This window comes from Triturus cristatus, chromosome 5_1 (genome assembly GCF_964204655.1).
Source record: "Triturus cristatus chromosome 5_1, aTriCri1.1, whole genome shotgun sequence".
Lineage (NCBI taxonomy): Eukaryota > Metazoa > Chordata > Amphibia > Caudata > Salamandridae > Triturus > Triturus cristatus.
Window position 1 is genome coordinate 521,143,404 of NC_140587.1, and position 21,028 is coordinate 521,164,431.

Genomic DNA, 21,028 nt, shown 5'->3' on the forward strand with positions numbered 1-21,028 from the left:
TTTGAATTGAGCATGATCAATGTGATCAATAAAACGTACACGGATACCCAAATTCAGGGATGTTTTTTTCATTTTTCCCAGGCATTTTGGCGTAAATTACAAAAAACATCCCTAGTTGCAGAATATTCTCGTGATAGCAAACTACAATTTGAACTAAAAAAATTAACAGCACTTTGTTTTGTTGTTCCCGATAGTGTGGACGAGTACTACACTGCAATTATAGAATCTGTTTATTATACAAGTAACGAAGAAAAATTGGCACCCATTCTAAATTATTTCGAGGACACATGGATTGGACACCTAAGCAGATCGGGTCGCAGGAGGAAGCCACGATTCCATGTGGAGTGGTGGAACTGCTACACGAGTTGTTTAGAGGGAGAAGCAAAAACAAACAATGCCATTGAGGGATGGCATAACTCCTTCAACCACATAATTGGCAAACCTCATCCAAACTTCTACTCTTTTTTGGAAACTTTGAAGAAGGAGCAAAGTTTTCAAGAAATGAGAATAGCCCAAACACTTGCAGGTAGTCTAAACCCACGAGTAACTGTCAAAACAAGGGAAATGTCTGAGAGACTATTGGCTATTGTACAACAATTTTCGTTGTGTGTGGCTATAGACTACCTGGAAAATCTTTCTAACATTCTTTCTTTCTAAAATTAGTTTTTTACTTACTTTCTTGCTTTGCTTCAAATTTAAATATTTTTCAAATTACAATTGGCATACAATGTTTTTTCTAAAAAAGTTTTCAAACAAACAAGTCGGGTCCTTTTTTTTTTGTTTCAAATCTTCATTTCTAGCAAAACTACCAATGTCATCAAATGTACTGTTCCATAGTATTGGACCAATTTTTCAACAACCGAACGCCATTAGTTTAATTACAGAAAACTTCTTTTTTAATTTCCGACCTAAAAAATCACCAAAACTCAAACCAATCTAAATTGTACATGTCAAGCCATAATCCAAAATGCACATTGCTGCATAAACACCAATTTGTATTCAATCATTAATTCGCAAAATTTACGAATACGCTATTTTTTTTCTCTTAGAAATGAAGAACAAAATCACTATATTTAGTTCCGAAGTTAAGAAATAAACTTTGTGAACAGTAACTTTAAATTTTTTAACAGTTACATACATTTTTTAAATAAACCAATAACTTTTCGCGACCCGACATAGGCATACATTAATGACATAAATGTGGACATGTTTAAAAACATTTAAAACATCAATTAGTTTTTCCGCAACCTCTCCTTATTCTTTCATTACTATATATGTATCACTATTAAAGGTTTAATCTATAATTTAAAGTGAAAATATTTCCTACCTGGACGCAGATCAGCTTCCTGCTGCTTCCTCCTCCGATGCTCTTCAAAATGGCGCATTACGTCGACGCTCACGTCATTACGTCATCGCGTGCTTCAATATTTATAACGGACTACTTTATTTAACTAATCTGTAAATAAATGTTTAAAAATGTAATTAAAATATTTATATGTTTTCTAAAAAATGTTCCTTGTTTTGCAAAAATCAATAAAAATATGGTTTATTTTTTAAGTTTGTTTCAATAAAGAAATATTTTAAAAACATTATTTGTTTACTGTTATTATTTTATAAATTGTAATTTATTCTTTTAAAATGTAACTTTTTTAATGTAAATTTACTAAATGTGTTCCTTACCTCGACTCTATTTTCTTTTTCCTTCAAAACTTGCTCTTTCTTCTCTTTCTGATCCTTCTTTTCTTGTTCCGCGGGTTGTATATTCTGAAGCTGCCAAAATAAATGAAGGACAAATAAGCTCATAGACTTCAATGCAAAAACGTGGGAATTTTTTTTTAAAGTAAGTTCTATTTTTCCTGCTCTATTTTCTTTAGGTATTATTATTTCTGAAATGCATTTCTAATTACTCTTTAAATATTAAAAATATTGTTACTTTTTTATCTTTTTTTTAAATATTTTTCTAATTTTTTATTATAATACTCCAAAAGTACTCTTCCTTTTTTTTACAAACATTAAACTTTATATAAGAAGATTAATAATACTCTAGTATTAATCTTTCATAATACTAATTTTAATTTTTTAATTTATTGATATTAATTTTAAATAATTGGTCTAGTATTAATATTTAATAATAATCCTTATTTATCTTTTAAATACATATTTTATTAAAATTAAAATAACTCAATTATTAATTTCTCATAATACAATTCTTTTATTAATAATATTTTTTTTTTTAAATTAACTTAAAAAATACTCTGTAATTTTTTTAAAATACTCAAGTATAATTCTTTCATAAGACTAATTTTTAAATAAATTTTTAAATATATTTTTTAAGAAAGCTCTAGTAAAAATAATTAATAATAAATCATTTTTTAAATTATTAACATATTATAAATAAAATAAAAATACTCAATTATTAATTTTTCATAAGCCAAATCATTTAATTTTTTTAACTATATTTATTTAATTAAACTTTAATAATACTCTTTCATATTTGAAAAATACTCTTTTTTAAATCTTATATTTTTAAATTTAAATTAAAATATACTCTTTGTTTTTTAAAAAATACTCATGTATTAATTTAACTTAAAAATACTCTTTTATATTAGAAAAATACTCAAGTATTAATCTTTTGTTAAACTACTCACATTTTTAAATTTTTTTTTTTTTTTTAAAAACATTAAATTATACAATAAATATTTAATAATTTAAAATCACAAAATTAAAAAAAGCGTTGTAATAGTATATGCGTTGTAAAAGTACTTACCATATAACATCATGCATTGTAAATGCATGCGTTGTAAATGCATGCGTTGTAAAGGCTTTTTCAAAGAATGCGTTGTAATGGTATATGCGTTGTAAAAGTACTTACCATATAATAGCATGCGTTGTAAATGCATGCGTTGTAAAAGCTTTTGCGTTGTAAAAAATGCGTTGTAATAGCATAGCGTTGTAAAAGTTGCGTTGTAAAGGTTGTTTCCCTTGTCTGTGACATGCCACCAACATCAGCTATGGTGAATTGAAACGTACCTGTGGCAAAAAAATGTGGGGTTGGAGGTGTGGTGCCACCTTGGCGGTCAAGTCCTCAATCAACTGTTGAGTGAATCTGTAACGTCGGATGCAGGCACGTTCCCTCATGGCACCCAAGTCTGGCATTGGTCAGGGGACAGGCGGTGCCCTGCAGAAAATAGTGATGAATGACGAAGATTGAGAGCATAACAACATCAATGTCAATGAACAGAGCACATGCTCAACTGCTCCTACACATCTGCTAAATACAGAGTCTGGTGTGTGCAATACATCCAGGACGCGTATGCTAGCTTGGTGATACTCCTACGAAAAGCCAGATACACCCGTTGATTGGCAAGTCTACATGACATGCCCTGAAATGAGCTTGGGGCCAGTCTGAGTGAACAGCCAGAGACATCACAGGAGTGACATACATCCACATAGCTGCATTTAAAGGATGTCATCTCATACAGACAGCTGACGGCAAGCTAGACGCACAGGTCACATGGAAAGTCAAATGTACAGATCACACACATTGCCATGAAGGGGTACACGTGAAAACAGAAAACATAGACATTGAGACGACGCAGATATGTCCTCATGTGAAAATATCATGTCCGATGCATACAGACCCTGCTTACGTGGGCATCCACATGTGGCATGGTGTGCGTAGATGTGTGCCATGCCCATCTCCACACAGACACATGTTGGATGCAGCAACAGCAGATGTAGTTGACGGAACAGTAACAGCAAGCTCATGGGAACACATGACACACACATGACATAGTCACATAGGGGCACGCTGATTGTGAACTGTCAGTTGTTAGTGTCCCTGTCCCTGGCATCAGTGGACTGTTGCAGGTGGTGGTGACTGTGCCATACCAGTGATGCTGTGCTTGACACGTTTGTACTACAGGCACACATGTGCAAAATGTGAAGGGGAAGTGTGCCACATAGTGCCCCATCACACATGACATGTGTACACAGGTCATCACACATCAATTGTGCAACTACATGAGGAGACATGTGCAATATCACTGCCTGACACACCTAGGCCCTGCACATGAAAGTCTGCAATGACAATGACTTGATGTACAGATGTGCGAGTCGGAGACCTCCATTCCTTTCGTGTGCGCCTCCTATCACCAGTGTAAGCATGTGAAATGCACCATACACACGCTCTGAGAGCGTGTGTACGGTCCGTATCACTATTGTAGTGGTGCCGTAGGAGTATGCGTGCTACAGACCATACACTCGCCCTGTGAGCGTGTGTAGGGTCCGTTCCATGCGTACCCCTATGGCACCACTCCAATGGTGTTACGGACCGTACACACGCTCTGAGGGCGTGTGTATGGTCTGTACCACGCGTACCCCTACGGCACCACTACAATGGTGATACGGACCGTACACATGCTCTGAGGGCGTGTGTACGGTCCATACCACGCGTACCCCTACGGCACCACTACAATGGTGATACGGACCGTACACACGCTCTGAGGGCGTGTGTATGGTCCGTACCACGCGTACCCCTACGGCACCACTACAATGGTGATACGGACCGTACACACACTCTGAGGGCATGTGTACGGTCTGTACCACGCGTACCCCTACGGCACCAGTACAATGGTGATACGGACCGTACCCACGCTCTGGGGGCATGTGTACGGTTCATACCACGCGTACCCCCACGGCACCACTGATATAGTGCTACGGACCGTACCCACGTTATGTATGTGTGAGTACGGTGCGTATCACTATTGTAGTGTTGCCGTAGGGGTAGGCGTACACGTCCACTTCTGTTGTTGCGTGACGCAGGGATTGGTGGACACGCCCCCCCGGAGTGACCAGACCCTTGAGGTAATGTATGTCCTCAATATTGTAGGTTTTAATTTGGGTAGGGGGTATGTTTCCTGCCCCTCACCCCCCCTTGGCCCCTGGGTGTTGTTCTCACCTTCTGCGGCATGTGCGTCGGGTTTGGTGCACCAGGTCATAGGCTAAGAGGGCCGGGATGACACGTAGGATGGGGTCCATGGCTGTCCGTCGCGTACCGGGACTCAGTTTTCGCGTCAGACTCAGTTTTCTGGCTTTTTTTGGCTGCCGTAAAAAAATAGCTGTGTGGAGTGACGTAGGGACGAATCGTACTTGCTGGTCCGTAAAACGCTGCCTGACTCCGTACGGACGTCGCGTACGCGCTGTCCAGGATCAGACTCGTAGGTATTTTTTAGCCGTATGGTGTTTTGTACGATTCGTACGGAAATGGTATTTCTGTACGAATCGTACTTGCTGGATTGTACGGTGGATTTCCCGGGTACGAGTCGTATGGAGAATACGCTCCGTACGTCAAATCGTACCCGGGTTTTAAAGGATCGGAATCGGCACCTATATGTTTGTATTTGTTCTTACTTAACATTAACATGGTAAAAAGTAGACATTTACCCAAGACGAATGTCGCATCAGGTGTTACATCTATGTCACTAGTCGAATGACTTGACATGTGACAGTTCTTAGAAAATTTGGGTCAGACGCCATCTGCATCAACTGGCAGACATGACAATCATTCTGCATTTATCAGGAAAGATGGCAACATCCATTGTCTAAGATTGAGAAGATGGTGACCTCCATTCTCTTTGCTGGAGTCAGGGCCTACACAAAATGGATTTGGACCTTAGGGGCTTTATGTAAAAAAAAAGTGTACAAAAGCAGAGAAATGAGGCACAAAAGCAGGGTCAAGACAGTGTAAAAGTGCAAAACAAGGGTCAGAGCATAGAAATAATGCACAAAGAAGGTTGAACCAGAGCAAGAGAAAATATTGTTGTTAAAATAGCCAAAGAGGGACAGGTTGCTGTAAGTATTGTCAAGATGAGCATATATATGTTGAAAGTTTTAAGGTGACCCGTCAAGTGAGGGCCGAGAAAAAGAAGGGTCCCAAAACATGTTTTCCCCTTGCAATTTACCATAGGGATTTTGAACACAACTATAGTCTGGACTGCTGAACGAAATTACACCAAATTTGGCGGAAAGCTAGCTCTTGGTCCAGAAAGCGTGCTTTTTGTAATTTGGTATAAATCTGTTCAGGAGTTTTAAAGATATAACTGAAAACCAAATTTGTATATCTATGAACACTGTCCCTCCGCGGAGCTACCCATAAGGAATCCACAGTTCCACACACCAATGCAAGGTCCTGACTAACTGGCCGCACCTTCACAGAAAAGTTCTGGTTACCATTTTATATCTTGGAAAACGGTCCCCCAGGCTGAAAAGTTGCTTGCATACTAGTTAAAGGGGTTGAGAGCTTTCCTGACCCCTTATGTATGTTATATGTCAGGTGAAAGCATGTTTAATGGGAAGTAAAATGCCCAGAAATATTTTTTTTTCTGGTCACTCGTGAGATCTGCAGAGCCGTCGCAGGGATCAGTGTGGCCCTCGTGTAAATCTGCGATGGATTTGTGGAGCTGGCATGTGGCAAAAAAAAATATATATATGTACTCTCACAACCTCCGTGCCACCCTACACTCTTGCAACCATTACCACACCGATACAGACACTCTGACACCTACTCATGCACCCATACAGAGATTGACACACTCAATCAAATACCCATACAGCCACTCTCACACCCACTAACATACTGATACAGACACTTTAACACCCACTCACATACCTATGCAGACACTCTCACACCCACTGAGATACTGATACAGACACACCCACCTACTCATAGACCCATACAGCCACTCACCAAATAACTCACACACCCACACAGCTACTCGCACACCCACTAAGAGATCCATACAGCAGCTCACACAGCCACTTACCAACTCACAAATTCACTCACACCCCCTCAAAACTACTCACACATCCACCCATACATCCATTCAGACACACTCACTGACCCATGCAACCCCTCACATACCCAGACACTGACCCATACACCTATTCAAACTCCCACTCACAGACCCATACAACCACTCACATACCCACTCAGAGACCCATACAGCCACTCACACACCCGCTCACAGACCCATACATCCACTCCCTCACCCATTTACTGACCCATACAGCCACTCACACACCCACTCACAAAGGTTACAGGTTACAGTAAGGCAATAACATTTAAAAAACCTTTGAAATTCACTAAAAAGCAAAGGTTACAGGGGAGCAAAGTTTGGAAATAACATTAAAAAAATGTCGAAATTCACTATAAAAAACAAAGGTTATAGGGACGTTTTTTTTTTTTGCAGAGTTTTATATAGCGCGAACTTGACCCGAATCCAATCGGGTATCAGAGCGCTTTACATAGCACCAGTTATGTTACATGAGGACACGCATTCATTTTTTGTTAGGCACGGGGAGATTAATTGATTTGCCAAGAATCACAGGATGTTCAGCGTCATTACCGAGACTCTAACCCAGTTCCCCAGGTCCGAGGTCGAGCGCCCTAGCCGTTAGGCCAACTCCTCTCCCCGACATTGTAGTTAGGAAATTGAATTTCAAGTTTTTTTATAAATTTACTGAAAAACCCAAAGACTACAGGGACTTTATAGTTAGACTCACACTTCCCTCAAACAAAACCATTAAAATTCAGCAGTTATAGTTATCTGAGCTAACTATAACGAACGCCTCTGCAATGCACTGCTTATGACCTCATATATTTCATCACTCATTAGAGGGTCAGTGACATCACTGATGACATCTCAAATGATATCACTAGGGACCTCACTGATGACAACATCCAGAGAATCATTCACACACCTACTCACACCCCCAAACAACAACTCATACACCCACTCACACACCCACACTACCACTATCATACCACTAATTAATAGTACCAACAAATAATAATTTAACTTATACGTAGCTTACTATATATCTTTAAGAGTCAGAAACATTTATGAAACACTTCACTCACTGGATGATGTCATCGGTGATGTAATTTGAGGTGCAGAGACAGAATATCGAGTAAAAAATAGCGAATTGAACAAATATCATGGCAAAAATATCGTGGGTCAGGAATATCAACAGACAAATTCTTGTGGTCAAGAATATCGATTTTAGGTAAGTAATATTGATTTAAAAAATATCGAAGTGTTTAATATCATTTGCAAAAATATAGTAGTTAAACATATCGATTTTTTGTTAATGTTATGTGTTTTAGTATATCTTTTATATGTGTGTGAAGTTCATTTTTTTGTATAAGAATTGTTTGTATTTTTATTATATGTGTCAAAATGTATTGAATAATTTGTATTTAATAATATTTGTTTAATTGTGATGTTATAGTACTAAATGTGTAATTTAATTGATTATTAATTATGTAATAATTAGTTGTTAATTAATGTTAATTAATTGATTATTAATTAATAATGGTAATTGTGTAATTAATTTTAGTTGTGTGTTGTGGTGTTTATAGGTGTAAATGGTGGGAAGGGTGGGTAGTCATTATTTTTTGGGATGAATTATTAACTAGTTGTTAATTAATTTAAAATAATTAATTGGTTAATAATTATGGCAATTGTGTAATTAATTTTAGGTGTAGCAATAATATTTTCCTAATTCATTATTAAATATGGAAATAAATTTAAATAAAAATGTCTTTTTTTATTGGTGTGGTGTTATAGGGTAGGAAATAAAAGAAATACATTTATGCTTTAAATAATTTGTTTGTTTGTTTGTTAATATTTGCTCCTTTTAAATAAAGATTGTTTATACATTATTATTAATTTATTTTATATAATAATTGTACAGTTTTGTTAGATATAATTAACATTATAATATGTGTTCTTTTATATGTTTAATATATTTATTTGTATATTTTTTAAATATTGTTTATTGATTGTTAAGATTATTTTAAAAAATCAATTGTTTAAATGATATTAGTAATTTTTGTTTCTCTGCTATCCAACACTTTACCTACTGTTGCACTCACTGGAGTGGGAATAGTAATTTTTACCCCTCCGCTATCCAATACTTTCTCTACTGTTGCACTCACTGGGGATGTATGACGTTACAACGCACACTTTTACAACGCATGCACTTACAACGCATTTTTTACAACGCATAATCCATTACAACGCACTACACTTACAATGCATGACACTACAACGCTTTTTTAAAAACTACCTTTACAACGCATACCATTACAACACATAATATTAAATTGCATTTAAGGTAAGTATTAGATAGTATAGGGGTAAAAATTACTTTTCTAACTCCAGGGGGTGCAACAGTAGGGTAAATGTTGGATAGTATAGGGGTAAAAATTACTAATCTAACTCCAGGGGGTGCAACAGTAGGGTAAGTGTTGGATAGTATAGGGGTAAAAATTACTATTCTAACTCCAGGGGGTGCAACAGTAGGGTAAGTGTTGGATAGTATAGGGGTAAAAATTACTATTCTAACTCCAGGGGGTGCAACAGTAGGGTAAGTGTTGGATAGTATAGGGGTAAAAATTACTATTCTAACTCCAGGGGGTGCAACAGTAGGGTAAGTGTTGGATAGTATAGGGGTAAAAATTACTATTCTAACTCCAGGGGGTGCAACAGTAGGGTAAGTGTTGGATAGTATAGGGGTAAAAATTACTATTCTAACTCCAGGGGGTGCAACAGTAGGGTAAGTGTTGGATAGTGTAGTGTAATATTATGCGTTGTAATGGTAGGCGTTGTAATGGTATGCGTTGTAAAGGTAGTTTTTAAAAATGCGTTGTAGTGTCATGCGTTGTAAGTGTAGTGCGTTGTAATGGATTATGCGTTGTAAAAAATGTGTTGTAAGTGTAGTGCGTTGTAACAGTTGCGTTGTAAAGGTTGTTCTCCCTCACTGGAGGGGGAATATTAATTTTTATACCTTTGCTATCCAATACTTTCCCTACTGTCGCAATCACTGGTGTGGGAATAGTCCTTTTTACCCCTCCGCTATCCAAAACTTTCCCTACTGACGCACTCACTGGTGTGGGAATAGTACTTTTTTACCCCCTCTGCTATCTAATACTTTCCCTACTTTTGCACTCACTGGAATGGGAATAGTAAATTTTACCCCTCCACTATCTAACAATTTCCCCACTGTTGCACTCTTTGGACTGGGAATAGTAATTTTTACCCCTCCACTATCCAACACGTTCCCTAGTGTTGCACTCACTGGAATGGGAATAATAGTGATTACCCCTCAGCTATCCAGCATTTTCCCTACTGTTGTACTCATTGGAGTGGGAATATTAATTTGTACCTTTACGCTATCCAGCACTTTCCCTACTGTTGCACTCATTGGTGTGGGAATGTTAATTTTTACCTCTTTGCGATCCAGCACTTTCCCTACTGTTGCACTCACTGGAGTGGGAATATATATTTTTAGCCCTCCGCTACCCAATCCTTTTCCCGCTGTTGCACTCACTGGAGTGGGAATAGTAATTTTACCCCTCCGCTATGCAACACTTTCCCTACTGTTGCACTCGCTGGAGTTGGAATAATAAATGTAATTCTTCCGCTATCCAACATTTACCCTACTTTTGCACTCACTGGAATGGGAATACATTTTACCCCTCTGCTATCCAACACTTTCCCTACTGTTGCACTCGCTGGAGGTGGAATAATAAATGTAATTCTTCCGCTATCCAACATTTACTCTACTTTTGCACTCACTGGAATGGGAATACATTTTACCCCTCTGCTATCCAACACTTTCCCTACTGTTGCACTCTTTGGAGTGGGAATAGTATTTTTACCACCTCCACTATCCAACACATTCCCTACTGTTGCACTCACTGGAGTTGGAATAATACATTTAATTCTTCCGCTATCCAACATTTACCCTACTTTTGCACTCACTGGAATGGGAATAGTAAATTTTACCCCTCCTCTATCCAACACTTTCCCTACTGTTGCACTCTTTGGAGTGGGAATAGAAATTTTTACCCCCTCGGCTATCCAACACTTTCCCTACTGTTGCACTCTCCGGAGTTGGAATAGTAAATTTAATTATTTCGCTATCCAACATTTACCCTACTTTTGCACTCACTGGAATGGGAATAGTAAATTTTACCCCTCCTCTATCCAACACTTTCCCTACTGTTGCACTCTTTGGAGTGGGAATAGTAATTTTTACCCCCTCGGCTATCCAACACTTTCCCTACTGTTGCACTCTCCGGAGTTGGAATAGTAAATTTAATTATTTCGCTATCCAACATTTACCCTACTTTTGCACTCACTGGAATGGGAATAGTACATTTTACCCCTCCTCTATCCAACACTTTCCCTACTGTTGCACTCTTTGGAGTGGGAATAGTAATTTTTACCCCCTCGGCTATCCAACACTTTCCCTACTGTTGCACTCTCCGGAGTTGGAATAGTAAATTTAATTATTTCGCTATCAAACATTTACCCTACTTTTGCACTCACTGGAATGGGAATAGTAAATTTTACCCCTCCTCTATCCAACACTTTCCCTACTGTTGCACTCTTTGGAGTGGGAATAGTAATTTTTACCCCCTCGGCTATACAACACTTTCCCTACTGTTGCACTCTCCGGAGTTGGAATAGTAAATTTAATTATTTCGCTAGCCAACATTTTCCCTACTGTTGTATTGCGAGATGTACGTTTTAATTTTGTTTCAATAGTTTCATGTTTTAATTAATTATAGAATGTTTTTTTATTTAAAATTATTGATATATGTATATATTTTATTTTTATGTAATTTAAAAGTTTGAAAATGAAATAAAGATAATAGTTAATAAATTATATATGTAAATATGCGTATATGTATAAATTATGTTTGAGTGTTTATATTTTTTTAAATTAAGTTTATTTTTTATATTTAGTTAAATTGAAGATTACATTTAATTTATGTTGTTAAAGATAATATTAATATTTTATATATTTAATATATATTATTGCATTTTATTTATATTTTAAAATCAATATTTTTTACATCTATATTTTTAACTTTGATATTTTTTATTTGATATTTTTGTATTTATCTGTTTAAGCATAGGGAGTCAATATTTTTGCATTCTATATTTGTTTCGATATTTTTTACATTAATGTTTTTAGCATCGATATACTATCAGTGAATTGTCATTTGAGATGTCATCAATGATGTCACTGACTGTCGTGAGTGATTTAATATGTGAAGTCATAAGCAGGGCGTATGTTGTAGTTAGCTCAGGTACGTATAACTGCTGAATTTCAATCACAAAGAAATACTTCTTAATCCAATAACCTGTGTTTTAATACAGCCACTCGTCTTATTATATGTTGCTTAGGGTCACTTCACTGGGGTCACCCAAGTCGCGTTTTTTCTAAACTTTGCTATAGTTGCGCAAGCATTATCAATATATGTTGTGTTATGTGAGCTGTTGTTTTTATTAAGTCTCTTTTGCATTTTCAAATAAAACGTTACTCACTTCGGCTGATGCGAGTATTAACTAATATTTTTTCTGGGCTACTTCATTAAAAAGTATTAGGTAAACACTACATTGTTGGAATTAATTTAAACCACTAGATTGTATTGCTTTTCCTTTAGGCTCATGAGAGAGTCTTTGCAAAAAAGCATGTGTGTGCAACAAGTGAAAAAAAAATTCTTTCAAATGAGTTCCTTGTGAACAATTGTTTCTAGTTAACTTTAAATTTGTTTATGCATACACCAGCTCTTTCACTTAAAATCTTGTTATAGTCATATTTTGTCTGTGTGAGGAGAGAGGGTATCTTTATCTAGGTTTCTAGTGTGAGCCAGTTCAAGTGGTCTTATTTCTTCTTCCAATTTCAATACTTTGGCATTGATTTTTGTTTTGATATCTATGAGAGTTCCTCTCAGCGATGATTTGAGAGTGTCCCAGAGTGTTTGCATATTTGTGTTCGGTAGGTCATTGTCAATTTAATATCAGCTTTTCAATTATTTTCTTGTTGTCTGAGTTGGATAATACATCATTGTTAAAATGCTATACGTTGGTAGGCGATTTTGTGTTGGCACCCGCTAGATGATTAGAAAGTAATCTCTGAGAAATGTCTGTTTGATCAATCAGATGTGTATGGAAGTAGGCGATTGAGAGTTTATTTATTTAAAAAGGTTTTATATAGCGCAAACATGAACTTGAGCACAGGGGTATCAGAGCGCTTTACAATTTTAGCAATCATGAAAGGGTACAAGGAGGAAAAAGCAGATCAACAAAACAACATACAATCTAAACAGTCTCATAGAACTAGCGAGTCCTCAGGAGCATTGGAAGCTAGTTTCTTCATCAATATCGTTTTTGCTTCCTTGAAGAAGGCAATAGAGGTAGACAGTCTATGTCGTGAACATAACCACAGGGGGTACCATAGCGCTTTATAGTATATCAGTTGCGAACGGAATGAGAGGAGGTAGCAGAAGACCAACAGATCAACAAATAATCTTCACAGTCTCATGTCAACTAGCGTGTCCTCTAGAGCTTGTCTCATGTCAACTAGCGTGTCCTCTAGAGCTTTGGCAGTTCCAGATCTATGGCAAAAATGTCTTCATCAGTATCGCTTTAATTTCCTTTATGAAAAGGCAATAGAGGGATTCCGCCTGACTTCAGGTGTTAGTGAGTTCCATATCCTAGGAGCGATACCCGAAAAGGCTCAATTGTAAGTTTTCTTTTTATGTAATTTCTGTGGTTTGAGCAGTAATGTTCTGGCACTTCTAGAGGATCTAGAGCTACCAGAGAGCTTCAGTTTTTGAGGGAGGTATATCGGATTGTTGGAATGAGTGGTTTTATGTGCCATGCATGCAATTTTTTGTTGTATCCTAGCTTCATATGGGAGCCAATTTAGGGATATTAGCTCCTGCGTGATATCATCATTTTTTTAGAGCCTGTTATGAGCCTTGCAGCAGAGTTGAGGGCCACCCTGAGTGGAGCCGTCTTCGATCTAGGAAGGCCACAAATGGTTGCACTTACATAATCCAGCTTAGAGATCACTAGGGCTTGCACCGCAACCTTTAAGTCATGTGAAGGGAGGAAAGGTTTTATTTTCCTTAAGATGCTGAGTTGGAAGTTCGCTCCTTTGGTGAGTGCACTAATGTGCTTTTGCATGTTTAGACTCTTATCTAGCATTATTCTCAGTGAGCTTGTGGAATCAATGATGTGTGGCGTGCAATTAAGAGCTCTTAGTTGATTCATCCATTCTTTGATGACTGTCGACTGTTTGGGTGGGGCGATTAAGAGGAATTCTGTTTTAAGAGTCCTTAGTTTCAGGTGGCTACATGTCAGCCAGCTTTGTGTTTTCTCTAAGACTGAGTTGAGGGACCTGATGTCTTCAGGGGAGGAGACCTTCAGGTACAGTTGGGTATCATCGGCATACATGTGATAGTGATTGCTGGATGATTTCAGAATTTCTGTTAATGGCTCCATGAACAAGTTGAAGAGAGTGGGTGAAAGCGCGGACCCCTGTGGAACCCCCAAAGTGACCGGTGAAGGATGAGACAAAGACTGCTTCACCTTGAAGCTTTGGGTTCTATTATGGAGAAATGAGGGGAACCAGTTTAGTACAGGCCCAGAAAGCCCCATCCTTTGTTCCAAGAGGTCTATTAGGTTGTCGTGCTTAACAGTATCAAAAGCGGATAATAGGTCAACGAGGATCAAAAGGCAGGATTCATTCTGATCAAGCAATCTTTGGGCATCATCTACAATGTGAGTGAGACCTGATTCTGTGCTAAGACCCTAATGGAAATCGGATTGCAATTGGTCTATGAGTCGGAATTGATCAATGTGGTTACAAAGCTGGGCGTGAACACATTTCTGAAGGACCTTTGCCAGCGTGGTGATTTTAGAAATTGGGCGGAAAATGTGTAGGTCAGAGAGATCTGCGGATGATTCTTTAGAATAGTAGTGACCTGCCCAGACTCAAAAGGCACTCCGGAATAGCACCTTGCAGTAGTGAGGCATTGACAATCTTAGTCCAAAGTGGGAGTATGGAGGCTCTGATCTCAGAGAAGTTTGATGCCAAGGAGTCATTGAAGTGGTTAGATGGTTTCAGAGAAGCCAGTGTAAGGTTCAGGGTGAAGAGTGCACACTTCTTCTAATTCTATTAGCTGTAGAGGAAGAGTAAAATGGGTGCCAGAAGCATAACATTTCGCAATGAGTGCCGCTCACAAATGGAGACCGTAAAGATGAAATCGGAAGAGTACCTCAGTGCAGATGGTGTGATCTGGAACTGCACTCTGGACCTTCTGGCTCCTGCGAACTTCGAACCACGATGCTCACAGTGGGAGGGGGCAGCACCTGTTTAGCCGAGAAGTAAATCTCAGAAGAGAGGGAGTGATACTAAGCAGCACGCCAAACCTCACATCGTGAGGGAGGAAAGCCCGACTCCCAAAGAAATCAGTTCGCTGCCGCATGGGCCTGCTGCTAGGTAGAAACCCCGTGGGACAACAACGGTGGCAGAAAGCAGGAAGAATACACGGAGCTGACGTGAGGTATGTGCCAGAGTGTCTCTTGTTGGGCCGTGGCCAAAACATTCAGGAAACCACCCGTATTCAGGAAACCACCTGTACATGTGGACCCTCCACCTCGACTCACCATCCACATTCAAAGTGGAGGGATCTGCTGCTCAGATGCGGGAAGTTGCAACCTCCGTAGGTAGCAGTCGCTCCAAAGGCGATTCGTTCAGCACAGTACATGCAGCAGAGCAGCGGGAATCAGAAGGCAGACCCCGAGGCACATATATCTAGTGTTCAGATCTGGAGTTATCGGTGGCAGATCGGGGCAGCAGGCTACGGACAGCACGGTCCCTGCAGTGGGCAGCGGGAGTCAAAATGCGGTCCCCAAGGTACACCTATATCCGTGTTCAGTTCCGGAGTAATCTGTGGAAGGATGGCAAGGGCAAGTATGGGATATACACCGATAGTGATCCCAGCCCTCAGGAGCTCGTAGAGAGTGTTCCTGCTCGATCTGCCATCTTGGAGACTTTGGTTCTAGATGACATTTTAAGCATGTTAGAAATTTTTATTTTATTCTCGTTATTTATAACGTGCCTTCTTGTTGTTTCCATAATGTTCTGTGTAGTTGTTTTAGATCAGGTGTCTCCAACATGTTGCTGGTGAGCTACCAGTATCTCTCCAGCTACCTGTGCGTAGCACTCCTCTGTGCAGCCCAGCCTACTAATATAAAAGCTTTTGCCTGGTTGGATTATTATTTGAATACCAAACTTAAAAAGCATGTATTTGAGACAAAAATGTATATGGTTGTAGAACTCACATGTTGATGTTAGGAGAAAAATAGTAACATTTTCACAATGAATGTATTATTGGAGTTGGAGAGATTTATTACTCATTATTTCCTTGATGCCACAGGGATTGCAGCTACAGCTCTTAGGGATTACCCATGTAGATGCATTCCAAATTAATACTACTATTTTACTTTACTGCTGGAGTCCCTGCCTAATACACTGATGTGATCACTGCTGGCAATCTTGGATTTTGGATCAGATCTCGAAATTGGTAGCTCTGGATGATTTTCACTGAACATAAGTAGATCTTATTACAGAAAAGGTCGGAGACCCCTATTTTAGATGTACTGAGAAACAGGTTATTTCTGTAGTAATAAATTCCTTTACTTAACAGTGTTTTTTCTTCTTAGTGGAGTGCATGTGTGTGATATTGTGAATAATGAAATAGGTTTGTTACTGTTACCACAATAACCCTCATCCCTTCCTAGGGATTGTTAGTAACCCAAAAGCAATAACTCTATTTCAACAATACATTGAGTAGAGTTCTGCAGGCTACAATAGCCTATCTTTCATATTAATCGTTGACACATTGAACCAAGTTGACCAATCTCTCCCATGGGTGGGAAAGCATACCTTGTAGACCTACACCAAAGCTCTAGTTTATGCAACAGTTTTGTGCCTTTTTCTCACTGTTTTAATCAGTTTTTATGCTTTTTATCTCGTTTTTAACCCTGATCTTTGCTGTTTTTGTGTGTCTTGCTTTGTTGTGCCTGTTTTGTTTTGTGTTCCTCTTGGTATGTGGGCCTATTTATTTATGCCTCTTGATCTGTTGTGCCCATTTTTGGGGGGTCTCTTGCTCTTTTGTGCCATTTTGCTTTGTGCTTCTTGCTCTGTTGTGCCTGTTTAGCTTTTTAGTTTTTTTGCTTCTTTTGCCGTTTTCTCACTCTTTTTCCCTTATTGCTCCTTTCCTGTTTCCTGCCTCGCATGCCCCTCACAGATCCACCCTCCTCTCCTTGCGCTCCTCTATCATCCCAGCACCCACTTAATGGATGCCACAGTGGGGACGCACTGCTGATGTGCCGAAGGTGCACTATAGGCAATCCTGCATGCACTTGTCCATGTCTGGACTGCGCTCAGTGCCACAAACCCTGGTCCTCTACCTCTGCCTACCCACTGCCACTCCAACCATGTTCCTCTGTGACCTCAACAAAGCTCACTGTTCAACGCACTGCTGCCGAACCCCATAAAAATGCAGTGGGAGCTTTCTCCTTGTCCTCCTGCAAGTTCTCATGCATTCACTGACTCCCTTCACCCAACTCTCCCACAGCCACACCACACATCACTCCACCTGCTCACACTCACACAATCCAGCCATCCACCCATGCTCGTACAGGCCAACCAACTCCCACATAACACACCACACTAGCATGCATGCTCCTCAACACCTGCTTGCTGAAAAAGAGAGATCTTGGACCTGCTGCACGACTACGCACCTAGCTTGCTGTTCCTCATGGAAACATGGCACAACCCTTTCTCTGCATCTGACATCACGATAGTCATTCACATGGGCTCCAAATCACCATGCAAGATTCACCATCATATTCAAAGACACCATCAGCTGAATCCCCTCCACAGACACCTCCACCAGTTACATGGAGCACCTCACTTTCAAACTTTGCATTACAGCCATCTTCTCCTTCTCAGAGACCTGAACTTTCATCTGGAAGACTGCACTGACCCAATTTCTGGAGTCCTACTAGAAAACCTTGGAAAAGTCAGCCTCACCTAGCACATTGACTGACCCATCCCTGCCACTGGACACCTAGTGGATCCGTTCTTCACCTCCCTAAGCAACATCACAGTCAACAAACTTGAACCAATCAGCTTCAGCATTTCACCCACTCTGTGCATGAGCCCAAACAACCCAGCAGTAGACTGGAAGCCATCAGTACCTTCAACAGCTGGATCGCTCTATGCACCGACAGCCGGGCTCTCCTTAAGTGCAGCCGAAGCGCAAGATTACCACAAACCAGTTGGTACACAGAAGAACGATAAAGCATATCTGCAGGTAACTGGAGCACAAGTGGAGAACAAGCCAAGACACTGTGGCAAAGACATCTTCAAATCTGCCGTAAGATGATGCCACCAGTTAACTCGTAAAACCAAGCAAGAAGCCTTCACAAACCACATTAACGGTGACATGAACAGCAGCAAGGACATTTTTAGCATCCTTATAGAGTTCAATACACCTCCAGTCACCTCCAGCAACATCACTCCCTCACAGGGCCACTGCAACTTTCCCTCGGAATTCTTCAGCAACAAAATCTCCTCAATATATGGCAACTTCGACTGTCAGCTGGACCCCACCACCTCCACATCTCAACTTTCTGTCACAGCCCGAGAGCGATGCCTGACCTCATGGCCTGCCATCACCACTAACAAAACCACCACCATGAAGGAAATCTACTCCGGGGCCCCATCAGTCCCCTGCCCCACTGCACTTTCACCAGATGACTCCTACTGATCAACAAAGCATTAATACCCATCCTCAATTAATCCTTCGACTCGGCCACTTTTACAGACACCTATAAATGCACCACCATCATGCCACTGCTCAAAAAACCCTCTGTGGACACCCCAAAGTCTACAGCCACAGAGCCATCTCCCTCCAACTATACCCAGCCAGGGCCTAGGTAAGGTCATCAAGCGACACCTCACTGAGCAGTTCAGCAACCACCATATCCTATATGCTACGCAATCTGGTTGAATCCCAACCATAGTACAGAAACAGGGCTTATCACAACCTTAGATGACATCTGCATGATCCTAGATAAAGGAGACAAGTCAGCCTTCAACCTTCTGGACCTCTTTGCAATATTCGACACAGTCTTACAACCCATCCTCATCAAACACCTGCACATGTTTGGCATCCAAGTATCCACTGTCCGCTGGATCTGTGCTTTCTAAACAGATAGTGCACAAGCATCATACTGCTCAGAACTTTTCTTAGAGAAGAGCCCCAACACCAGAAACAAATTAATCACTTTTGGAAAAACAGAATGCAGCTGACCTAGGCTCAGCACCTCTGTTTCTTAATAAACAAATTGATATATTGTCTGTGCAAACACATCCGGAGTATGCCACATTTATACTCCTCTGGAAACCAGATAGAAAGATTCATAAGCAGAAGAACGGTGCACCAGGATGAAGTCAGATAATTCCAAATGTATTCCAAAATATGATCTTAATTAGATTTACAATTTAAAATTCGGACATCCTGTTTAACATTAGTGGACTCGTGCCCTGTGTCTGCCTACCTGCTCTCCAGTGCTTCCCCCCTCGTTGTGCCTCTGTCTCCCGCCGCCGCTACTCCAACTGCGGCCGCGGAGTGGGGACGGACTACACACCCCAGCATCCTTTGCCACTGGGAAGCCGCTGATGCCGTTTTCACGCCAGGAGGTGCTTAAAAGAACGTGGCAATTTCGGCACAGCGGGCTCCTGTTTAACATTTGTGGACTCGTTCCCTGTGTCTGCCTACCTGCTCTCCAGTGCTTCCCCCCTCGTTGTGCCTCTGTGTCCCGCCGCCGCTACTCCAACTGCGGCCGCGGAGTCGGGATGGACTACACACCCCAGCATCCTTTGCCGCTGGGAAGCCGCTGACGCCGTTTTCGCGCAAGGAGGCGCTTAAAAGAACGTGGCAATTTCGGCAGAGCGGGCTCCTGTTTAACATTTGTGGACTCGTTTCCTGTGTCTGCCTACCTGCTCTTCAGTGCTTGACCCCCTCGTTGTGCCTCTGTCTCCCGCCGCCGCTACTTCAACTGCGGCTGCGGAGTGGGGACGGACTACACACCCCAGCATCCTTTGCCGCTGGGAAGCCGCTGACGCCGTTTTCGTGCCAGGAGGCGCTTAAAAGAACGTGGCAATTTCGGCAGAGCGGGCTCCTGTTTAACATTTGTGGACTCGTTCCCTGTGTCTGCCTACCTGCTCTCCAGTGCTTCCCCCCTCGTTGTGCCTCTGTCTCCTGCCGCCGCTACTCCAACTGCGGCCGCGGAGTGGGGACGGACTACACACCCCAGCATCCTTTGCCGCTGGGAAGCCGCTGACGCCGTTTTCGCGCCAGGAGGCGCTTAAAAGAACGGGGCAATTTCGGCAGAGCGGGCTCCTGTTTAACATTTGTGGACTCGTTCCCTGTGTCTGCCTACCTGCTCTTCAGTGCTTGACCCCCTCGTTGTGCCTCTGTCTCCCGCCGCCGCTACTTCAACTGCGGCCGCGGAGTGGGGACGGACTACACACCCCAGCATCCTTTGCCGCTGGGAAGCCGCTGACGCCGTTTTCGCGCAAGGAGGCGCTTAAAAGAACGTGGCAATTTCGGCAGAGCGGGCTCCTGTTTAACATTTGTGGACTCGTTTCCTGTGTCTGCCTACCTGCTCTTCAGTGCTTGACCCCCTCGTTGTGCCTCTGTCTCCCGCCGCCGCTACTTCAACTGCGGCCGCGGAGTGGGGACGGACTACACACCCCAGCATCCTTTGCCGCTGGGAAGCCGCTGACGCCGTTTTCGTGCCAGGAGGCGCTTAAAAGAACGTGGCAATTTCGGCAGAGCGGGCTCCTGTTTAACATTTGTGGACTCGTTCCCTGTGTCTGCCTACCTGCTCTCCAGTGCTTCCCCCCTCGTTGTGCCTCTGTCTCCTGCCGCCGCTACTCCAACTGCGGCCGCGGAGTGGGGACGGACTACACACCCCAGCATCCTTTGCCGCTGGGAAGCCGCTGACGCCGTTTTCGCGCCAGGAGGCGCTTAAAAGAACGGGGAAATTTCGGCAGAGCGGGCTCCTGTTTAACATTTGTG